The sequence below is a fragment of the Mustelus asterias genome, chromosome 17 (assembly GCF_964213995.1).
Source record: "Mustelus asterias chromosome 17, sMusAst1.hap1.1, whole genome shotgun sequence".
In the NCBI taxonomy this organism is placed as follows: Eukaryota; Metazoa; Chordata; class Chondrichthyes; order Carcharhiniformes; family Triakidae; genus Mustelus; species Mustelus asterias.
Window position 1 is genome coordinate 91,180,924 of NC_135817.1, and position 24,804 is coordinate 91,205,727.

At 46.6% G+C, this 24,804-nt stretch overlaps 1 protein-coding gene across 1 annotated transcript in view; it reads right to left on the bottom strand.

Annotated features, from left to right (window-relative positions):
• u2af1 (U2 small nuclear RNA auxiliary factor 1) overlaps nt 1-24,804 on the bottom strand; it is a 288,331-nt gene that overhangs the window by 72,223 nt on the left and 191,304 nt on the right. The window lies entirely within an intron of this gene.

Consider the following 24,804-nt stretch of genomic DNA (forward strand, 5'->3'; position numbering starts at 1 on the left):
CATTCAATCTAGCCCGATCTAATTCCCCATATACTCCCATGAAGTGGATCCATAAACGACCGGCAAAGGCAGTCGGATGTTCCCCTTTCCTCTGTCTACATTTATTTAACCCATCTACAGGATCCCCTTTATTAAATCCTACAACGGTCAATATCGCTTCCTTAATTTCATTTAAGGTTCCTTCCCCGACATTTTGAGGGGCTGGCAGGGCAGACCATACAGACTTGCTTAAGCACATGATTATCAGCTTCACCTCTTCCCTTTCATCTAGCCCATGCATTATTTTCTGCTGCCTAACATCCTCAAAGAAACTGTGTGGATCAGCCAATGGCTCAAAGGTTGTGATTTTATTTGCGATTTCAGCCAATTGTGCCACTGTAAATGGGGTCATATGTGTACTAGCTGCACCCTGAGACTCTCTTACCCGATGTTCAGTTGTCACTGGGTGCATCAGTACTGGAGGTGAATCTGGGGGCGCAGTGGGAATGACTTCCCCTGGGAAAGATGGTGGTGGACCCCAATCCTCGGTTTGCGTAACGTAAAGTCTAGCATTCTCCTTTAACTCTCCCCAATCCGCATCCTCTATCTCCTCTTCCTCTACTGTCCCGAAGGTTCACATGAATCCATTCTGAACCGATAATAGGGATTCCAGCCGTGAAATTTCTCGCTGGCATTTGGAGTGGTCAGCGGTTGCCTGTCTCTCTTCTTTACTGGCTTGATGTAGCACTTTTATTGCCACCTGCAGATCAGTGTACTTAGCTTTCAATCGTGCTACTGCCTGCTCGGCTTCACCTTTGGCCAAGACAGCGCGCTGGGCGTCTTGGTAGGCTCTCTTATACCGGTTTGAAAATTATCCAGATGAACAGAGGGATCTGGGAATACAGGTACAGAATTCCCTAAAAGTGACGTCACAGGTGGATAGGGTCGTAAAGAGTGCCTTTGGTACATTGGCCTTTATAAATCGGAGTATCGAGTATAAAAGTTGGAGTGTTATGGTAAGGTTATATAAGGCATTGGTGAGGCCGAATTTGGAGTATTGTGTACAGTTTTGGTCACCTAGTTACAGGAAGGATGTAAATAAGGTCGAAAGAGTGCAGAGAAGGTTCACAAGGATGTTGCCGGGACTTGAGAAGCTGAGTTACAGAGAGAGATTGAATAGGTTGGGACTTTATTCCCTGGAGCGTAGAAGATTGAGGGGAGATTTGATAGAGGTGTATAAGATTTTGATGGGTATAGATAGAGTGAATGCAAGCAGGCTTTTTCCGCTGAGGCTAGGGGAGAAAAAAACCAGAGGGCATGGGTTAAGGGTGAAAGGAGAAAAGTTTAAAGGGAATATTAGGGGGGGCTTCTTCACGCAGAGAGTGGTGGGAGTGTGGAATGAGCTGCTGGATAAAGTGGTAAATGCGGGGTCACTTTTAACATTTAAGAAAAACTTGGACGGGTTCATGGATGAGAGGGGTGTGGAGGGATATGGTCCAAGTGCAGGTCAGTGGGACTAGGCAAAAAATGGTTCGGCACAGACAAGAAGGGCCAAAAGGCCTGTTTCTGAGCTGTAATTTTCTATGGTTCTATGGTAACAAATTTGTCTGGTTGGTTCTCTTTAATTCATCCACCTCTCTGTCTTTTTCGGCTCTGATCTGCTTTATCCGCTCCTGCTGCTGTTCCTTTAGCTTCTTAACCTCCTCCTCCTTTTCCTCCTGTGCTCGCTTCGATTCCTCCAGTTCCTTACGAACGGTGTTTAACTCCGTTTCTGTTCCTAGCAGCTGTCCTAAGCAGCTCACAATGGCAGTCGCTTTCTCACATTTGTCTGCCCGTTTTCCCTGAACTTTCCACAGATCGTCCCAATACTTCTGCCCGAGGGATCCCGGTCCCGTCTCAGTATTGGCACAAGATTCTGCCCGTAGGGGCCACCCTTCTCAATATATTCTCTGATTTTTGTTTCCCATATGGGACACTTCTCTGTCTCTGTGCTGTTTCCTGCCATTCTATATTCAACAACAAGGGGTAGGGAGTTGATCGGACTGCGGGTACGGCTTTGGGCTATGTTCTAGTCCTAATCCCTCCGGATTCTAATGTAAACCTATGGAGTTTACCCTATCCTCCTTGTTAGTAACAATGCATGCACAATAAACAATTTCCCGAAAGCAGTTATTTGTCCAACAAGGAGTTTACACCTGTCGGCTCTGAGTTTTAAATAATCGTTCAATATAGATTCTGCGGGGTTCGATATTGGAGCAACAAAGTTACTTCTTGTCAATGTCCTGTCTGGGGTGCCAATGTGTTGTGCCTGCCGCACAGTCTGTTTTAACCCTTATACGGTGGACAATGAATTGTGAGTAGACTTCTTGTTAGTACAACAATATTTATTTAGACACACAATCAATAATCACCCACCCAAACAACAATAAGTTATCTTACAGAAAATACTAAAGTTCAAGTCCAATACTAGACTTTGACTTAACTTTGCGTGACTGGCGAGTACCCAAGCAGATACTGGCCTTTATCTGTGCGCTGGTCTCTGTAGTCCTCTGCGTAGTCTGGTCCTTTGGTCTGGTCTGACACTCTGGCTCTGGTCTTCCTTCCTTCTTGGGTGTGGTGGTTGTTGCTGGCGATGGTCACCGTTGTTGTAGCTCGTTTGTGGGGTTGGAGAGAGAGAGAGAGAGAGATCTTTCTCTTGTGCAGCACCTTTTATCCCTCCTTGGTTTCGTGTCCTTTTGGATGGTCTCCTGATTCTTGTCAATCAATCGATCAGGACTTAGAACATAGAACATAGAAAAGCTACAACACAAACAGGCCCTTCGGCCCACAAGTTGCACTGAACATGTCCCTACCTACCTAGGCTTACCTATAACCCTCTATCTTACTAACTTCCATGAACTTATCCAAAAGCCTCTTAAAAGACTCTATCGAATCCGCCTCCACCACCACTACCGGCAGCCGATTCCACGCACCCACCACCCTCTGAGTGAAAAACCTACCTCTAACATCTCCTCTGTACCTACTCCCCAGCACCCTAAACCTGTGACCTCTTGTGGCAACCATTTCAGCCCTGGGTAAAAGCCTCTGAGAATCCATCCTATCAATACCCCTCAACATCTTACACACCTCTATCAGGTCACCTCTCATCCTTTGCCTCTCCAAGGAGAAAAGATTGAGCTCTCTCAACCTATCCTCATAAGGCATGCCACCTAATCCAGGCAACATCCTTGTAAATCTCCTCTGCAATCTCTTCCCTCGCCTCCCACAGTAACCTGGGGTACATCCCATCCGGTCCCGGCGATTTATCTAACTTGATGCTTTTCAAAAGCTCCAACACATCCTCTTTCCTAATGTCCACATGCTCAATCTTCTCAGTCCACTGCAAGTCTGCACTGCAACTACCAAGATCCTTTTCCACTGTGAATACTGAAGCAAAGTATTCATTGAGTACCTCTGCTATTTCTACCGGTTCTATACAGACTTTCCCACCATCACATTTGATAGGTCCTACTCCTTCACATCTTATCCTCTTGCTCTTCACATACTTGTAGAATGCCTTGGGGTTTTCCTTTATCCTGTCTGCCAAGGCCTTCTCATGACCCCTTCTTGCTCTTTTAATTTCCCTCTTAAGTTCCTTCCTAATAGTCGTATACTCTTCTAGATTTCTAACATTACCTAGCTCCCTGAACCTTTTGTAGGCTTTTCTTTTCTTCTTGACTAAATTCGTTACAGCTTTCGTGCACCATGGTTCCTGTGGCCTACCATAACTCCCCTGTCTCATTGGAACGTTGCTGTGCAGAGCTCCAGACAAATTTTCCTTGAACATTTGCCACATTTCTTCTGTACATTTCCCTGAGAAAACCTCCTTCCAATTTATGCCTCTAATTTCCTGCCTAATAGCCTCATAATTGCCCTTACTCCAAATAGACACTTTCCCAGCTTGACTGATCCTATCTCTCTCCAATGCTAATGTAAAGGAGATAGAGTTATGATCTCTATCCCCAAAATGCTGTCTCACTGAGAGATCCGACACCTGCCCAGGTTCATTCCCTGATACCAAATCAAGTACAGCCTCTCCTCTTGTAGGCTTATCCACATACTGTGTCAGGAAGCCCTCCTGAACACACCTAACAAACTCTTCCCCATCTAAACCCCTTACCCTCGGGATATTCCAATCGGTATTTTGGAAATTAAAATCTCCCATCACGACCACTCTGTTATTATCACATCTCTCCAGGATCAGCTTCCCAATCTGCTCCTCCACATCCCTGCTACTATTGGGCGGCCTATAGAAAACACCCAGTAAAGTTATTGACCCCTTCCTGTTGCGAACCTCCACCCACAGAGATTCCGAAGACAATCCCTCTGTGGCGTCCATCTTTTCTACAGCCGTGACACTATCCCTGATCAACAGTGCCACTCCCCCACCTCTTTTGTCTCCTTCCCTGTCCCTCCTGAAACATCTGAAACCCGGCACTTGAAGTATCCAGTCCTGTCCCTGAGATAACCAAGTCTCTGTAATGGCCACCACATCACACTTCCAAGTAGTGATCCACGCTCTAAGCTCATCCATTTTGTTCACGACACTCCTTGCATTAAAATACACACATCTCAACCCTTCGGTCTGAGCGCTCCCCTTCTCCGTCACCTGCCTATCCTCCCTCTCACACTGTCTACAAGCCCCTTTTATTTTTACTCTAACCTCCTCTCTCCCAGTCACCTCATTTCGATTCCCACCCCCCAAACATTCTAGTTTAAACACTCCGCAGTAGCCTTAGCAAACCTTCCCGCCAGGATATTGGTCCCCCTGGGATTTAAGTGAAACCCGTCCTTTTTGTACAGGTCGCACCTGCCCCTAAAGAGGCCCCAATGATCCAGTAATCCCCACAACTTGCCTGGGCTTGCAAAATCTCACTAACTGTCCTGTCTGGAGACAATACACATCTCTTTAACCTGTGCTTAACCCTCTCTCCACTCACATTGTCTGTACCTTTAAGACTTGATTACCTATTAAGATTCGCATTCAAAACCATTATCTTGTAATTGAGTTTGTGTGTATATATGCCCTGTTTGTGAACTGAGCTCCTCACTCACCTGATGAAGGGGCAACGCTCTGAAAGCTCGTGCTACCAAATAAATCTGTTGGACTTTAACCTGGTGTTGTGAGACTACTTACTTTGCTACTCCAGTCCAACGCCAGCAACTCCACATCATAACTGTTTTGACTGTAGCATGTCTGCATGGGAATGCCTCTACCCATCTCGTAAACTGATCAATAATTACCAGGCATCTGGTCTTTCCTGCACCCTGGATAAGGGCGCTGTAAAAGGCTGTGGTTGATTCCCCATCTTGACCTTGCAGGGACAACCTGGATCCACAAGGGTGCACTGCAGACACCTTTGACAATGCAGTCCCAGCCCATGTGTGCTAATGATGTGACCACATCATGGCTACCATCGACACCGCAAACTGTCGGCTCCAAGTGGAGAGGATCTCCAAGAAGATCGCGCATATCGACACAGACATGTGTGCTAATCCATGATATGCCTCCAATAAAATCTGTTGAATGACTTCTGGGGCTATTCTACCTTCCCTTCTCCATACGCTGTCTCGACCTTTCTGTCCTCCATGTTATTGATGTGGAGATGTCGGCATTGGACTGCGGTAAGCACAGTAACACCAGGTTAAAGTCCAACAGGTTTATTTGGTAGCACAAGCCACAAGCTTTCGGAGCACTGCCCCTTCATCAGGTGAGTGGGAGATGTGTTCACAAACAGGGCATATATAGACACAAACTCAATTTACAAATAATGGTTGGAATGCGAGTCTTTACAGGTAATCAAGTCTTAAAGGTACAGACAATGTGAGTGGAAAGAGGGTTAAGCACAGGTTAAAGAGATGTGTATTGTCTCCAGACAGGACAGTTAGTGAGATTTTGCAAGCCCAGGCAAGTCGTGGGGGTTACAGATAGTGTGACATGAACCCACGATCCCAGTTGAGGCCGTCCTCATGTGTGCGGAACTTGGCTATCAGTTTCTGCTCAGCGATTCTGAGTTGCCGAGTGTCATGAAGGCCGCCTGGGAGAACGCCTACCCGAAGATCAGAGGCTGAATACCCGTGACTGCTGATATGTTCCCCAACAGGAAGGAATGAGACTTCTTACTGTGTTTGCCCCAGTCCAACGCCGGCACCTCCACATCATGGCTACCATCGACACCGCACACTGCCGGCTCCAAGTGGAGAGGATCGCCAAGAAGATCGCGCATATCGACACAGACATCAAGTTTCTACAAAGATGCAAGAAAACAGACAAGATCCCGAAAGGACTACAGATCACGAACCCACTCAGGTCAACCTATAACACAGACTACGCTGAGAGATTTTGCTGTCGCACCTCTCTCACCCTCCTCAACCACCTCATACACCAGCTCTACAGCAAGCGCTGTAGCCTGGAAACCAAGGTAGAGTCCATATTCTCAACTTGCGCTCAGGACGCAGACCAGCTGCGAAACTCTGCCAACCAGACGAGACAATGGAACTACGCCATCTACATGCACACCAAGAACAGGAAACTTGAGAAACTCGGCATCACCACCAGCAGCAACCAAGCCTCCCCCGGTACCACAGTAGAAAACAGTACCACTGCAGGGAAGTCCATTCTCAACTTGTCGGACTACACACTTCAACCAGATGAAATCGAAGTTCTCAGCCGAGGGCTCAACTTTTGCCCCACTACCAAAATAGACCCCATCAGTCTCGCAGTGGACACAGAGGAATTCATCAGGCGAATGAGGCTGCGGGAATTCTTCCACAAACCCCAAGAGGCCAACAGCGAACACAATGAAACAGCCAATGAACCGGAACAGCAGACAGAGAGATCCGCGGTGCAGCAACCGAAGAGGAAAGAGTCGAATTGGACTCCTCTGGAAGGCCGCTGCCCTCGACTTGACATGTATGCCCAAGCCATCAGGAGGCGCGTCAATGCCAGATGCATCAGCCGCACTCACAAGACAGCCCCGAACGTCACCCAAGCACAACGCAACACCAACCGCGCTCTCGAGACCAATCGCAACATTGTCATCAAACCAGTAGACAAAAGATGGGCCACTGTCATACTGAACAGAACGGATTACTGCTAAGAAGTGTACCGACAACTGAACAACGAGGAACACTACAGACAGTTACCAGCAAATCCGACCAAAGAACACACCCGTCAACTCAACAGACTGATCAAGACTTTTGATCCGGACCTTCAGAGCACCCTCCGTGCTCTCATCCCACATACTCACTGCGTTGGAGATCTCTACTGCCACCCGAAGATACACAAGGCCACACACCCGGCCGTCCCATCGTATCGGGCAATGGGACCCTGTGCGAGAACCTCTCCGGCTATGCTGAGGGCATCCTGAAACCCATTGTACAAAGAACCCCCAGCTTTTGTCGCGACACTACGGACTTCCTACAGAAACTCAGCACACATGGAGCAGTTAAACCAGGAGCACTCCTCGTCACAATGGATGTCTCGGCACTCTACACCAGCATCCCCCACGACGATGGCATTGCTGCAACGGCCTCAGTACTCAACGCCGACAACTGCCAATCTCCAGATGCAATTTTACAACTCATCCGCTTCATCCTGGACCACAACGTCTTCACCTTCAACAACCAGTTCTTCATCCAGACACACGGAACAGCCATGGGGACCAAATTTGCACCTCAATATGCCAACATCTTCATGCACAGGTTTGAACAAGACCTCTTCACCGCACAGGACCTTCAACCGATGCTATACACTAGATACATCGATTACATTTTCTTCCTTTGGACTCATGGTGAACAATCACTGAAACAACTATATGATGACATCAACAAGTTCCATCCCACCATCAGACTCACCATGGACTATTCTCCGGAATCGGTTGCATTCTTGGACACACACATCTCCATCAAGGACAGTCACCTCAGCACCTCACTGTACCGCAAGCCCACGGACAACCTCACGATGCTCCACTTCTCCAGCTTCCACCCTAAAGAAGCCTTCCCCTATGGACAAGCCCTCCGAATACACAGGATCTTCTCAGATGAGGAGGATTTCAACAGATACCTACAGACACTGAAAGATGCCCTCATAAGAACAGGATATGGCGCTCGACTCATCGATCAACAGTTCCAACGCGCCAAAGCAAAAAACCGCACCGACCTTCTCAGAAGACAAACACGGGACACGGTGGACAGAGTACCCTTCGTCGTCCAGTACTTCCCCGGAGCGGAGAAGCTACGACATCTTCTCCGGAGCCTTCAACATGTCATCAATGAAGATGAACATCTTGCCAAGGCCATCCCCACACCCCCACTTCTTGCCTTCAAACAACCGCACAACCTCAAACAGGCCATTGTGCGCAGCAAACTACCCAGCCTTCAGGAGAACAGTGACCACGACACCACACAACCCTGCCACAGCAACCTCTGCAAGACGTGCCGGATCATCGACACGGATGCCATCATCTCGCATGAGAACACCATCTACCAGGTACACGGTACCTACTCATGCAACTCGGCCAACGTTGTCTACCTGATACGCTGTAGGAAAGGATGTCCCGAGGCATGGTACATTTGGGGAAACCATGCAGACGCTATGACAACAGATGAATGAACACCGCTCGACAATCACCAGGCGAGACTGTTCTCATCCTGTTGAGGAGCTCTTCAGCGGTCATGGGCATTCGGCCTCTGATCTTCGGGTAAGCATTCTCCAAGGCGGCCTTCGCGACACACGACAGCGCAGAGTCGCTGAGCAGAAACCGATAGCCAAGTTCCGCACACATGAGGACGGCCTCAACCGGGATCTTGGGTTCATGTCACACTATCTGTAACCCCCATGACTTGCCTGGGTTTGAAAAATCTCATGAACTGTCCTGGCTGGAGACAAAGAACAAAGAACAAAGAACAGTACAGCACAGGAAACAGGCCCTTCGGCCCTCCAAGCCTGTGCCGCTCCTTGGTCCAACTAGACCAATCGTTTGTATCCCTCCATTCCCAGGCTGCTCATGTGACTATCCAGGTAAGTCTTAAACGATGTCAGCGTGCCTGCCTCCACCACCCTACTTGGCAGCGCATTCCAGGCCCCCACCACCCTCTGTGTAAAAAACGTCCCTCTGATGTCTGAGTTATACTTCGCCCCTCTCAGCTTGAGCCCGTGACCCCTCGTGATCGTCACCTCCGACCTGGGAAAAAGCTTCCCACTGTTCACCCTATCTATACCCTTCATAATCTTGTATACCTCTATTAGATTTCCCCTCATTCTCCGTCTTTCCAAGGAGAACAACCCCAGTCTACCCAATCTCTCCTCATAGCTAAGACCCTCCATACCAGGCAACATCCTGGTAAACCTTCTCTGCACTCTCTCCAATGCCTCCACGTCCTTCTGGTAGTGCGGCGACCAGAACTGGACGCAGTACTCCAAATGTGGCCTAACCAGCGTTCTATACAGCTGCATCATCAGACTCCAGCTTTTATACTCTATACCCCGTCCTATAAAGGCAAGCATACCATATGCCTTCTTCACCACCTTCTCCACCTGTGTTGCCACCTTCAAGGATTTGTGGACTAGCACACCTAGGTCCCTCTGTGTTTCTATACTCCTGATGACTCTGCCATTTATTGTATAACTCCTCCCTACATTATTTCTTCCAAAATGCATCACTTCGCATTTATCCGGATTATATTCCATCTGCCACCTCTCCGCCCAATTTTCCAGCCGATCTATATCCTGCTGTATTGCCCGACAATGCTCTTCGCTATCCGCAATTCCAGCCATCTTCGTGTCATCCGCAAACTTGCTGATTACACCAGTTACACCTTCTTCCAAATCATTTATATATATCACAAATAGCAGAGGTCCCAGTACAGAGCCCTGCGGAACACCACTGGTCACAGACCTCCAGCCGGAAAAAGACCCTTCGACCACTACCCTCTGTCTCCTATGGCCAAGCCAGTTCTCCACCCATTTAGCCACTTCTCCTTGTATCCCATGAGCCTTAACCTTCTTAACCAACCTGCCATGTGGGACTTTGTCAAATGCCTTACTGAAATCCATATAGACGACATCCACGGCCCATCCTTCATCAACCGTTTTTGTCACTTCCTCAAAAAACTCCACCAAATTTGTAAGGCACGACCTCCCTCTTACAAAACCATGCTGTCTGTCACTAATGAGATTGTTCCGTTCTAAATGCGCATACATCCTGTCTCTAAGAATCCTCTCCAACAACTTCCCTACCACGGATGTCAAGCTCACCGGCCTATAATTTCCTGGGTTATCCCTGCTACCCTTCTTAAACAACGGGACCACATTCGCTATCCTCCAATCCTCAGGGACCTCACCCGTGTCCAAAGAAGCGACAAAGATTTCCGTCAGAGGCCCAGCAATTTCACCTCTCGTCTCCCTGAGCAGTCGAGGATAGATGCCATCAGGCCCTGGGGCTTTGTCAGTTTTAATGTTCCCTAAAAAACCTAACACTTCCTCTCTTGTAATGGAGATTTTCTCTAACGGGTCAACACCTCCCTCCGAGACACTCCCGGTTAACACGCCCCTCTCCTTCGTGAATACCGATGCAAAGTATTCATTTAGGATCTCCCCTATTCCCTTGGGTTCTAAGCATAATTCCCCTCCTTTGTCCCTGAGAGGTCCGATTTTCTCCCTGACAACTCTTTTGTTCCTAACGTATGAATAGAATGCCTTAGGATTCTCCTTAATCCTGCCTGCCAAGAACATCTCGTGACCTCTTTTTGCCCTTCTAACTCCCCGTTTGAGATCTTTCCTACTCTCTCTGTATTCCTCCAGAGCTCCATCTGTTTTCATTTGCCTGGACTTAACGTACGCCTCCCTTTTAATTTTAATCAGATCCGCAATTTCCCTGGTTATCCACGGCTCTCGAATCCTACCTTTCCTATCTTTCCTTTTTACTGGAGACAATACACATCTCTTTATCCTGTGCTTAACCCTCTCTCCACTCACATTGTCTGTACCTTTAAGACTTGATGACCTGTAAAGACTCGCATTCCAACCATTATCTTGTAAATTGAGTTTGTGTCTTTATATGCCCTGTTTGTGAACTGAAATCCCACTCACGTGATGAAGGGGCAGCGCTCCGAAAGCTTGTGTGGCTTTTGCTACCAAATAAACCTGTTGGACTTTAACCTGGTGTGAGACTTCTTACTGTGTTTACCCCATGTTATTCCCATTCCTGTTTCTCTTCTCCTGAGGCCTGTTCCTGTATGTGTTTCACATCAACACTGTGACTTTCCTGCCTTGTGCGGCTGCCACACGTTCAGTTTCAATTCCTTCCAAATTCTGTTCTGACAGGTTTTTTTTAGCTGCCTTATCTGCTGTGCTGTTTCCTTCTTGGGCCTGGGTGGAAATCCTCTTGTGGGCGTGTACTTTTATTACTGTGGCTTAAAAGGGACGTGAGCTGCCTGGGGCAAATTCCTGATTAGATTGGTTAAAGCCAACAACACTGCTACTTGTACTGAATTGCTGCCTGGGATTTGTTAAACATAGAACATAGAACAGTACAGCACAGAACAGGCCCTTCGGCCCACGATGTTGTGCCGAGCTTTATCTGAAACCAAGATCAAGCTATCCCACTCCCTATCATCCTGGTGTGCTCCATGTGCCCATCCAATAACCGCTTAAATGGTCCTAAAGTGTCTGACTCCACTATCACTGCAGGCAGTCCATTCCACACCCCGACCACTCTCTGCGTAAAGAACCTACCTCTGATATCCTTCCTATATCTCCCACCATGAACCCTATAGTTATGCCCCCTTGTAATAACTCCATCCACCCGAGGAAATAGTCTTTGAACGTTCACTCTATCTATCCCCTTCATCATTTTATAAACCTCTATTAAGTCTCCCCTTAGCCTCCTCCGCTTCAGAGAGAACAGCCCTAGCTCCCTCAACCTTTCCTCATAAGACCTACCCTCCAAACCAGGCAGCATCCTGGTAAATCTCCTCTGCACTCTTTCCAGCACTTCCACATCCTTCTTATAGTGAGGTGACCAGAACTGCACACAATATTCCAAATGTGGTCTCACCAAGGTCCTGTACAGTTGCAGCATAACCCCACGGCTCTTAAACCCCAACCCCCTGTTAATAAAAGCTAACACACTATAGGCCTTCTTCACAGCTCTATCCACTTGAGTGGCAACCTTTAGAGATCTGTGGATATGGACCCCAAGATCTCTCTGTTCCTCCAGAGTCTTCAGAACCCTACTTTTGACCCTGTAATCCACATTTAAATTAGTCCTACCAAAATGAATCACCTCACATTTATCAGGGTTAAACTCCATTTGCTATTTTTCAGCCCAGCCTTGCATCCTATCTATGTCTCTTTGCAGCCTACAACAGCCCTCCACCTCATCCACTACTCCACCAATCTTGGTGTCATCAGCAAATTTACTGATCCACCCTTCAGCCCCCTCCTCTAAGTCATTAATAAAAATCACAAAGAGCAGAGGACCAAGCACTGATCCCTGTGGCACTCCGCTAGCAACCTGCCTCCAGTCCGAAAATTTTCCATCCACCACCACCCTCTGTCTTCGATCAGATAGTAAGAAGTTTAACAACAACAGGTTAAAGTCCAACAGTTTTATTTGGTAGCAAAAGAACAAAGTACAAAGAACAATACAGCACAGGAACAGGCCCTTTGGCCCTCCAAGCCCGCGCCGCTCCCTGGTCCAAGCTAGACCATTCTTTTGTATCCCTCCATTCCCACTCCGTTCATATGGCTATCTAGATAAGTCTTAAACGTTCCCAGTGTGTCCGCCTCCACAACCTTGCCTGGCAGCGCATTCCAGGCCCCCACCACCCTCTGTGTAAAATATGTCCTTCTGATATCTGTGTTAAACCTCCCCCCCCTTCACCTTGAACCTATGACCCCTCGTGAACGTCACCACCGACCTGGGGAAAAGCTTCCCACCGTTCACCCTATCTATGCCTTTCATAATTTTATACACCTCTATGAAGTCTCCCCTCATCCTCCGTCTTTCCAGGGAGAACAACCCCAGTTTACCCAATCTCTCCTCATAACTAAGCCCCTCCATACCAGGCAACATCCTGGTAAACCTCCTCTGTACTCTCTCCAAAGCCTCCACGTCCTTCTGGTAGTGTGGCGACCAGAACTGGACGCAGTATTCCAAATGCGGCCGAACCAACGTTCTATACATCTGCAACATCAGACCCCAACTTTTATACTCTATGTCCCGTCCTATAAAGGCAAGCATGCCATATGCCTTCTTCACCACCTTCTCCACCTGTGACGTCACCTTCAAGGATCTGTGGACTTGCACACCCAGGTCCCTCTGCGTATCTACACCCTTTATGGTTCTGCCATTTATCGTATAGCTCCTCCCTACATTATTTCTACCAAAATGCATCACTTCGCATTTATCAGGATTGAACTCCATCTGCCATTTCTTTGCCCAAATTTCCAGCCTATCTATATCCTTCTGTAGCTTCTGACAATGCTCCTCACTATCTGCAAGTCCTGCCAATTTTGTGTCGTCCGCAAACTTACTGATCACCCCAGTTACACCTTCTTCCAGATCATTTATATAAATCACAAACAGCAGAGGTCCCAATACAGAGCCCTGCGGAACACCACTAGTCACAGGCCTCCAGCCGGAAAAAGACCCTTCCACTACCACCCTCTGTCTTCTGTGACCAAGCCAGTTCTCCACCCATCTAGCCACCTCCCCCTTTATCCCATGAGATCCAACCTTTTTCACCAGCCTACTCTCCAACCCATAATGGTTGGAATGCGAATACTTACAGCTAATCAAGTCTTTAAGAAACAAAACAACGTGAGTGGAGAGAGCATCATCTCCACTCACGTTGTTTTGTTTCTTAAAGACTTGATTAGCTGTAAGTATTCGCATTCCAACCATTATTCATGTAAATTGAGTCTCTGTCTTTATATGCCCTGTTTATGAACAGAATTCCCACTCACCTGAAGAAGGGGCTTGGAGCTCCAAAAGCTTGTGTGGCTTTTGCTACCAAATAAACCAGTTGGACTTTAACCTGGTGTTGTTAAACTTCTTACTGTGTTTACCCCAGTCCAACGCCGGCATCTCCACATCATGAGTTCGATCAGACAGCCAGTTACCTATCCAATCGGCCAACTTTCCCTCTATCCCACACCTCCTTACTTTCATCATAAGCCGACCATGGGGGACCTTATCAAACGCCTTACTAAAATCCATGTATATGACATCAACTGCCCTCCTGCAATCACTGTTCCTTCATCATTCACCACTGCCCAATGCTATGCAGGGTTCGCCATTGACATACTTTCTAGCTTCATTTACATATAGATTAATCGCTCCTTCTGTCACTTCCACTATACATTCATGCTCTGTTCCTTGCACTGTTAACCCTCCTGCAGGATTTCCTCTTACATCCCTGCTGATCTCTACATGTTTGTCTCCTGGCAAAAGGTGTGCCTCCCACTTTAAACGTCTTCCACCAGAAACTCCTTTCAACTCCTGCTTCTAAAACTGTGTGTGGGCTTTGGAAGATTAGCCTGTTTCTCTTTCTCATTAAGAAGTCTCACAACACCAGGTTAAAGTCCAATAGGTTTATTTAAAATAAATAAACCTGTTATACTTTAACCTGATGTTGTGAGACTTCTTACTGTGCCCATCCCAGTCCAACACTGGCATCTCCACATCATCTCTTTCTCATCCCAGTCTACTCTCCACTGGTTCTTCCTCCTTTAATCAAATCCGGTAAGGAATTTGCAGGCACTGCAAAATCTTCCACAAAATTCCTGCAATAGTTAAAAGGCTCCAATATTTGCCTTACCCCTTCCCGGTGAGAAGTCTTTGCCGATAAACTATAACCTTCTTGCAGTCCTCTGGAATCCCTCTTTTCTTTACCGACTTCTACAACATAATAACATCTTTCAAACAGAACTCAAACCTTCCAATTTGATTCCGGGCAGTAACGTATTTTGGTCGGTCATTCATTTTCTTAAATAACACCATCATTTGTTAAGAATTATCCCAAGCTCAGAAAACAGTGTTGTGAGCTTTCAACTGTCCATTAGTGTCTATTTTATCTCTTTTTAAAAGCTTGTTCCTTCATCCATAGCTATCACCAAACCTGTGTTTTACTTTTTAGAATCCCTTTAAATGTCTCTTTTTATTATCATTGTTGTTCTCTGTAATCACCAAATGAATCCCATCTTTAATCCTGTTCTACTCTGTCTACTATCATCTCTTCCATAAGGTCTCTTTTATTACCCTGTTCATTTCCCACATCTCATCTGTACCTCGCTTACCTGTTCCTTTCCTTTAAATGTTCATTTATTCCACTGGATCATTTCTCCCACCTCTTCCTTATTATCAAACTGCCTATCATTAAAGAAATATAGAAGAAGGTTTACCAGGCTGATTCCGGGGATGGTGGGACTGATGTATGAGGAGAGATTGACGAGGTTAGGATTGTTTTCGCTGGAGTTCAGACGAATGAAGGGGGATCTCATAGAGACTTATAAAATTCTAACAGGACTGGACAGGGTAGATGCAGGGGGGATGTTCCTGATGGTGGGGGAGTCCAGAACCAGGGGTCACAGTCTGAGGATTCAGGGTAGACCATTTAGAACATAGAACATAGAACATAGAAAGCCACAGCACAAACAGGCCCTTCGGCCCACAAGTTGCGCCGATCACATCCCCACCTCTAGGCCTATCTATAGCCCTCAATCCCATTAAATCCCATGTACTCATCCAGAAGTCTCTTAAAAGACCCCAACGAGTTTGCCTCCACCACCACCGACGTCAGCCGATTCCACTCACCCACCACCCTCTGAGTGAAAAACTTACCCCTGACATCTCCTCTGTACCTACCCCCCAGCACCTTAAACCTGTGTCCTCTCGTAGCAACCATTTCAGCCCTTGGAAATAGCCTCTGAGAGTCTACCCTATCCAGACCTCTCAACATCTTGTAAACCTCTATCAGGTCACCTCTCATCCTTCGTCTCTCCAGGGAGAAGAGACCAAGCTCCCTCAACCTATCCTCATAAGGCATGACCCCCAATCCAGGCAACATCCTTGTAAATCTCCTCTGCACCCTTTCAATGGCTTCAACATCTTTCCTGTAATGAGGTGACCAGAACTGCGCGCAGTACTCCAAGTGGGGTCTAACCAGGGTCCTATAAAGCTGCAGCATTATCTCCCGACTCCTAAACTCAATCCCTCGATTAATGAAGGCTGGTACGCTGTACGCCTTCTTGACTGCATCCTCCACCTGCGAGGCCGATTTAAGAGTCCTATGGACCCGGACCCCAAGGTCCTTCTGATCCTCTACACTGCTAAGAATGGTACCCTTCATATTATACTGCTGCTTCATCCCATTGGATCTGCCAAAATGGATCACTACACACTTATCCGGGTTGAAGTCCATCTGCCACTTCTCCGCCCAGTCTTGCATTCTATCTATGTCTCGCTGCAACTTCTGACATCCCTCCAAACTATCCACAACACCACCTACCTTGGTGTCGTCAGCAAACTTACCAACCCATCCCTCCACTTCCTCATCCAGGTCATTTATGAAAATGACAAACAGCAAGGGTCCCAGAACAGATCCCTGGGGCACTCCACTGGTCACTGACCTCCATGCAGAGAAAGACCCCTCCACAGCCACTCTCTGCCTTCTGCAGGCAAGCCAGTTCTGGATCCACAAGGCAACAGCCCCTTGGATCCCATGCCCTCTCACTTTCTCAAGAAGTCTTGCATGGGGGACCTTATCGAACGCCTTGCTGAAGTCCATATAGATCACATCCACCGCTCTTCCTTCGTCAATGTGTTTGGTCACATTTTCAAAGAACTCAACCAGGCTCGTAAGGCACGACCTGCCCTTGACAAAGCCGTGCTGACTACTTTTGATCATACTAAACTTCTCTAGATGATCATAAATCCTGTCTCTCAGGATCCTCTCCATCAACTTACCAACCACTGAGGTTAGACTCACCGGTCGGTAATTTCCCGGGCTGTCCCTGTTCCCTTTCTTGAATATAGGGACCACATCTGCAATCCTCCAATCCTCCGGAACCTCTCCCGTCTCCATCGACGATGCAAAGACCATCGCCAAAGGCTCCGCAATCTCCTCCCTCGCCTCCCACAGTAACCTGGGGTACATCCCATCCGGTCCCGGCGACTTACCAACCTTGATGCCATTCAATAGTTCCAACACATCCTCTTTCTTTATGTCCACATGCTCGATCCTTTCTGTCCACCGCAAACCAGCAGTACAACCACCCAGATCCCTTTCCACCGTGAATACCGAGGTAAAGTATTCATTAAGCAGCTCCGCCATTTCTAACGGTTCCGCACAAACTTTTCCCCCTTCACCTTTTAAGGGTCCTATGCCTTCACATCTCATCCTTTTACTCTTTAGGTCGGAGATGAGACATTTCTTCACCCAAAGAGCGGTGAGCCTGTGGAATTCATTACCACAGGAAGTAGTTGATGCCAAAACATTGAATGTATTCGAGCGGCAGCTGGATATAGCACTTGGGGCGAATGGGATCAAAGGTTATGGGGAGAAAGCAGGATTAGGCTATTGAGTTGGACAATCAGCCATGATCGTGATGAATGGGGGAGCAGGCCCGAAGGGCCGAATGGCCTCCTCCTGCTCCTATCTTCTATGGTTCTATGTAAACTCACACTCCCATTCTATCTTATGTAACTCTTCACTAAATGCCTGAATGCTCTCTCCCCCCTCTGCTAGGTTTTGATTTAAGCTAATAATTTTACTATATTTAAAAGCAAGTACAAAATCTTAAAACACAAAGATCCATTCTGTCTGGGATAGAATGGGTTAACTTGCTACTTGTTTCTAAAGGGGGCGCAGTACATTTTGTCAAAATCTTGTACTTCTGAATCAAAGATTAATCCCAATCTTTCCATTGTTAAGATTAATTCAAAACAAGATTTATCATCACTTTTAAATACCCCAATTCTCAACCATACCTGTTAAAGACTATCATGGTAGCACAGTGGTTAGCACTGCTGCTTCACAGCTCCAGGCTCCTGGGTTCGATTCCCGGCTTGGGTCACTGTCAGTGTGGAGTTTGCACATTCTCCCCGTGTCTGCGTGGGTTTTCTCCGGGTGCTCCGGTTTCCTCCCACAGTCCAAAGATGTGCGGGTTAGGTTGATTAGCCATGCTAAAAATTGCCCTTAGTGTCCTGAGATGTGTAGGTTAGAGGGATTAGTGGGTAAAATATGTAGGGATATGGGGGTAGGGCCTGGGTGGGATTGTGGTCGGTGCAGACTCGATGGGCCAAATGGCCTCTTTCTGTACTGTAGAGTTTCTATGATCACACTCCCTTCAGCTTCTTACAACTTTTCAGACGCAACGTTTTGCCATTTTTAGACCAATGCAGACACAAAGAACCCAAATCCCTGTCAAATTCTTAGCCTCTTTTTTAAAAGAATGACCACTCTCCAAAATTTGAAGAATTCAAGACTTTATCTGATTTTAAGTGTTGCATCAGCTGACATTTCCCACTGGGTTTTTCTCTCTATTAGTTCAAAATTTCACAACTCTCTCACCCACTATTCTTTCCGGTTTTATCACAGTTTGGAATGGCTCCTGCCCAATTCTCAGACCACAAGAAACTACTAATCAAATCAAAAACGTTTGCATCACAATTGCCTGTTTTACCACACGAGCCCACAGGAGGGCCCTCTAGCTCTCCTGATGATGCGACCCCCGGCTGTGCTGCTCTATTTCAGCTCAGCTAGGCGGAGCGATCCAAGGTCTTCTCCACCCTGATCCTCCACTTTAAGCACAACACACTTCCACGTCTCTGGACTGCGTGCCCCTCTCTCTTTTTTTGGACCTGCTGTTCAGCTTAGGTAGCGTGCGTCCGTCCACGCCCCCCCCCCCCCCCCCGCCCCTCAAAGCGCACTTTACCTGTTCAGCATCACTGTGCTCCACAACCCCTCACAGTGATTCAGGTGAGTCAACTTACAGTCCTGATGGCCTGACAGGGGCTCCTCTAACTAATTGGGGCAGTCAATATAAAAACAAACTCATCCCCATTTAGGAGTCCAGTCCTGCTGCCTGAAGCCAGTGACATCACCCTGCTCGTAGCGCCAAATTGTAGATGGGGGTTTTCCTCTCAAGGCTCTGTATAGCTACTAAAGCTAATACACAGACTCAAAAATACAGTGTGGAGATTTTGAAGACGTGACTTTATTTAACCAAATGATCGAATGGGAGAATGATGTGAGGAAGCCCAGCACCCAAGGTACAGAATGTGGGCAGCCCAATGTCACTCTGAAGAACAATTCCCCTGTGAAGGCAATTATACATTTACCAAATTATATTACCCACCTTTCCAGTGGGCAATATCCAATAAACATTAATACAAATCAGTCAATAATCACCCTGTCATTAACTCCAGCCAATAACAATACACATCCTGACCTTATTTGTTATAAATTACCCTCCTCCTGTTACCTCGCAACAGAATGCTGGACAGTGAGAATGATTCCCACCGAATTGAACACACGTGATACTCGCCCAACACTGAGAAATCCCTTATCTCTGCCGAACAGCTACGTTATCAGCTCGGGGCTGTATAACTCTATTCATCAAATTGGCATTAGTAGCCATCTTGTTCCTGACAACTGCTGATAATGTAGCCTGCTTTCAGTGGAACTATCTCCTGCCTCATCCACCATGCCCTGCTGTGTTATGCTGTTGGCTGAAGGTTTACAAAATGTAATTGAAGACAAACTGCATCCATTTTATGAATTCAGATGACATATTTTAAAAGAAAAATGCTTGTTATTCATATAGAGCTGTCTTCTATAAAAGCGTTCCCATAGTCCAAGATCATTCACTCTTTAGTCTGTATTGTGTTAGTGTTCCTAAACCTATGGTTATGTGTTTTTATTAGCCTAATTAGCATCCCCTACATCAACCTCCTACAGGTAGTTTAATACCTTCAATACTTCCTGTCTGTATTCTACCGGCAACACGATCTGGTGAACTTCTGGCCATGCCTCATCTACACTAACCTGCCAAGGTTTCCGCCTTCAGATTTTATTCTTAAGGCAATAGCATTCGAGAATACACTCTGATTCCTTTTCCATAGAGGCTTTATGATATAAATCCTTTATCATTTCATCTTTCTGTTGTAACTCCATTAATCTTCCAGAACTAAACACCTCTGCCTGATCCTCTACCTGCTTATGTTTTCCCTTAGCCATCTCATCAAACAGAGTGCCAGCTAACTGGACCTCAACTCCTTCATCTTTCCCATTTTTTTCTCCCTTCCTGTTTTAACTTATGGCTGTGGGATCCTGTCACCACCCAGTCCGGAAAGATTCCATGGGGATTATTCTTTTAACTCCTCAGTTCCCTGGTTTTCTTCTGGCTTTTCCACCACAGTGGGCGTCACTCCCACATGTGATCCAGCTGTATTGTTTCCAAGGATAAACTGTATTCCTGGAATAACCAAGTTTTCCATCACTCCCACTATCACTTCCCAGTCTTTATTGGACTTTCTAGCCTTATCTTACACGGGGGAAACTACTCCTCTCTACATTTATTCCACAGATTGCCATTCTCTTGGGCAAAATTTCAGAAGGAATGCAAATATTTTCATCTCTTACTATTAGAGACAGACGAGCTCCCATATCTCTCAATATTTTAACTTCTTTACCTACTCCTCCTGTTCCACCTGAGTAATCCTTATCCACACAGGTGAAATCTTTGAAAAGGTTGGATGCTGTCTTACTATCCAGCCCGTGCCTAGGCTGTGCACTCTCCTTCAGCTTCTTGATGTCTCTTGAGATTTCCCTCACTGTTTTAACTAATCCTACTGGTTGAGCATCTTTTATCACATCCTTTTCCCCAGGGCCTTTCTTCAGCCTTTATGTGCCCCACCTTATCACAGTGAAAACGTCTGAGGTCTTTCACCTCTTTTCCACCCTCTTGGGTTTCTTTTCTCACAGGCAGTAAACTGTTCCCAGTGTGATCTACTTTCTGTTTTTCATTGAAGGATCTCCCTCTTTCCCAATTTCTATCCCTCACGGATTAAAATTGCTGTTGGAAGCTAGATTTCAATTTATGCACAAATGTGTTTTCATCTGCCATCTCTGCAGCTCTTCTAGCTCTCTTAATTTTCTGCTCCTCAACATGAGTTCTGATCACTTCTGGAAGTGAGTTTTTAAACTCCTCCAGCAGAATAATAACTCTAATAGCCTCATATGTCTTTTCTATCTTTAATGCTCACCCATCTATCGAAGTTGCTCAGCCTAATTCTTTCTAGCTCGATATGTGTCTGACCTGGTTCTAACATTTCTGAACCGTTGTCTATGTGCTTCTGGTACCAAGTTGCAGGCACTCAAAACAGCCTTCTTTATTTCTTCATGCTTTCCTGAAACCTCCTCTGACAGTGCTGCAAACACCTCAGTAGCCATGCCTACCACTTTGGTCTGAATTAACATTTCCCACACCTCCTCTGGCCATTTCATCTATGTAGCCAATTTCTCAAACAAGATGAAAGAGGCTTCTGCATCCTTCTCATTGAATTTTGGTAGTGTTTGGACATATTTGTATATATCCCGATCAGGCAGTTGGCTACACTGAGCTTACTCATCATCACTTCCATCTTGTACTCTCACTTCTGTCTTTTGAAGTCTTTTTGCTTCAAATTCCAACTTCATCTTTTCCAACTCAAACAACCTTCCCGGTTGGGGAAGTGCAGAACTAGGGGTCACAGTCTAAGAATAAGGGGTAAGCCATTCAGGACTGAGATGAGGAAGAACTTCTTCACTCAGAGAGTTGTGAACCTGTGGAATTCTCTACCACAGAAAGCTGTTGGGACCAGTTTGTTAGATATGTTCAAGAGGGAACTGGATGTGGCCTTTGTGGCGAAAGGGATCAAGGGGTATGGAGAGAAAGTGGGAGTGGGATACTGAATGTGCATGATCAGCCATGAGCATATTGAATGGTGATACAGGCTTGAGGGGCCGAATGGCCTACTCCTGCACCTATTTTCTATGTTTCTATAATATCCTTTCTGTAATAGGATGACCAGAACTGTACACTATATTCCAAGTGTGGCCTTATCAGTGTCTTGTACAACTTCAACAAGACGTCCCAACTCCTGTATTCAATGTTCTGACCAATGAAACAAGCACGCCGAATGCCTTCTTCACCACTCTGTCCACCTGTGACTCCACTTTCAAGGAGCTATGAACCTGTACTCCTGGATCTCTTTGTTCTGTAACTCCCCCCAACGCCCTACCATTAACTCAGTAGGTCCTGCCCTGGTTCGATCGAGGAAAATGCATCACTTCGCATTTATCTAAATTAAACTCCATCTGCCATTCATTAGCCCACTGGCCCAATTGATCAAGATCCCGCTGCAATTGGAGATAACCTTCTTCACTGTCCACTATGCCACCAATCTTGGTGTCATCTGCAAACTTACTGACCACACCTCCTAAATTCTCATCCAAATCATTAATTTAAATGTCAAATAACAGTGGGCCCAGCACCAATCCCTGAGGCACACCGCTGGTCACAGGCCTCCAGTTTGAAAAACAACCCTCTACAACCACCCTCTGTCTTCTGTCATCAAGCCAATTTTGTTTCCAATTGGCTACCTCACCCTGGATCCCGTGAGATTTAACCTTATGCAACAACCTACCATGCGGTACCTTGTCAAAGAACATAAGAACTAGGAGCAGGAGTAGGCCATCTGGCCCCTCGAGCCTGCTCCGCCATTCAATAAGATCATGGCTGATCTTTTCGTGGACTCAGCTCCACTTATCCGCCTGCTCACCATAACCCTTAATTCCTTTACTGTTCAAAAATTTATCTATCTTGTCTTAAAAACATTCAATGAGGTAGCCTCAACTGCTTCACTGGGCAGGGAATTTTTTTGAGGAGGTGACAAAAACAATTGACGAGGGAAGGGCTGTGGATGTCGTCTATATGGATTTTAGTAAAGCGTTTGACAAGGTCCCTCATGGCAGGCTGGTGCAAAAGGTTAAATCTCACGGGATAAAAGGTGAGCTAGCGAGATGGGTGGAGAACTGGCTTAGCCATAGAAGACAGAGGGTAACAGTGGAGGGGTCTTTTTCTGATTGGAGGTCTGTGACTAATGGTGTTCCGCAGGGCTCTGTACTGGGACCTCTGCTGTTTGTGATATATATAAATAATTTGGAAGAAGATGTAGCTGGTGTGATCAGTAAGTTTGCGGACGACACAAAGATTGCTGGAGTTGCGGATAGTGATGAACATTGTCAGAGAATACAGCAGGATATAGATAGGCTGGAACATTGGGCGGAGAAATGGCAGATGGAATTTAATCCAGATAAATGCGAAGTGATGCATTTTGGTAGATCTAACGCAGTGGGGAGCTATACAATAAATGGCAGAACCATCAGGAGTATAGACACACAGAGGGACCTGGGTGTACAAGTCCACAAATCCTTAAAGGTGGCAGCACAGGTGGAAAAGGTGGAGAAGAAGGCATATGGCATGCTTGCCTTTATTGGACGGGGCATAGAGTCTAAAAGTTAGCATATGATGTTGCAGTTATATAGAACGTTGGCTAGGCCACATTTGGAATACTGCGTCCAGTTCTGGTCGGCACACTGCCAGAAGGACATGGAGGCTTTGGAGAGAGTGCAGAAAAGGTTTACCAGGATGTTGCCTGGTATGGAGGGTATTAGCTATGAGGAGAGATTGGGTAAACTGGGGTTGTTCTCCCTGGAAAGATGGAGGTTGAGGGGTGACCTAATAGAAGTTTATAAAATTATGAAGGGCATAGATAGGATGAACAGTTGGAAGCTTTTCCCCAGGTCAGAAATGACAAACCCAAGGGGCCACAAGTTCAAGGTAAGGGGGGCAAGGTTCAATACAGATATGCGGGGGACGTATTTTACACAGAGGGTGGTGGGGGCCTGGAATGCGCTACCAAGCAAGGTGGTTGAGGCAGACACGCGAGGATCATTTAAGACTTATCCAGATAGCCACATGAACAGACTGGGAATAGAGGGATACAAACGGATGGTCTAGTCAGGAACACATGATTGGTGCAGGCTTGGAGGGCCGAAGGACCTGTTCCTGTGCTGTATTGTTCTTTGTTCTTTTGTTCTTTGTTCCACAGATTCACAACCCTCTGGGTGAAGAAGTTCCTCCTCAACTCAGTCCTAAATCTGCTTCCCCTTATTTTGAGGCCATGCCCCCGAGTTCTAGTTTCACCCGCCAGTGGAAACAACTTCCCTGCTTCTATCTTATCTATTCCCTTCATAATCTTATATGTTTCTATAAGATCTCCCCTCATTCTTCCGAAATCCAATGAGTATAGCCCCAGTCTACTCAGCCTCTCCTCATAAGCCAACCCTCTCAAGAACAAGAACAACAAAGAACAAAGAACAGTACAGCACAGGAAACAGGCCCTTCGGCCCTCCAAGCCTGTGCCGCTCCTTGGTCCAACTAGACCAATCGTTTGTATCCCTCCATTCCCAGGCTGCTCATGTGACTATCCAGGTAAGTCTTAAACGATGTCAGCGTGGCTGCCTCCACCACCCTACTTGGCAGCGCATTCCAGGCCCCCACCACCCTCTGTGTAAAAAACGTCCCTCTGATGTCTGAGTTATACTTCGCCCCTCTCAGCTTGAGCCCGTGACCCCTCGTGATCGTCACCTCCGACCTGGGAAAAAGCTTCCCACTGTTCACCCTATCTATACCCTTCATAATCTTGTATACCTCTATTAGATCTCCCCTCA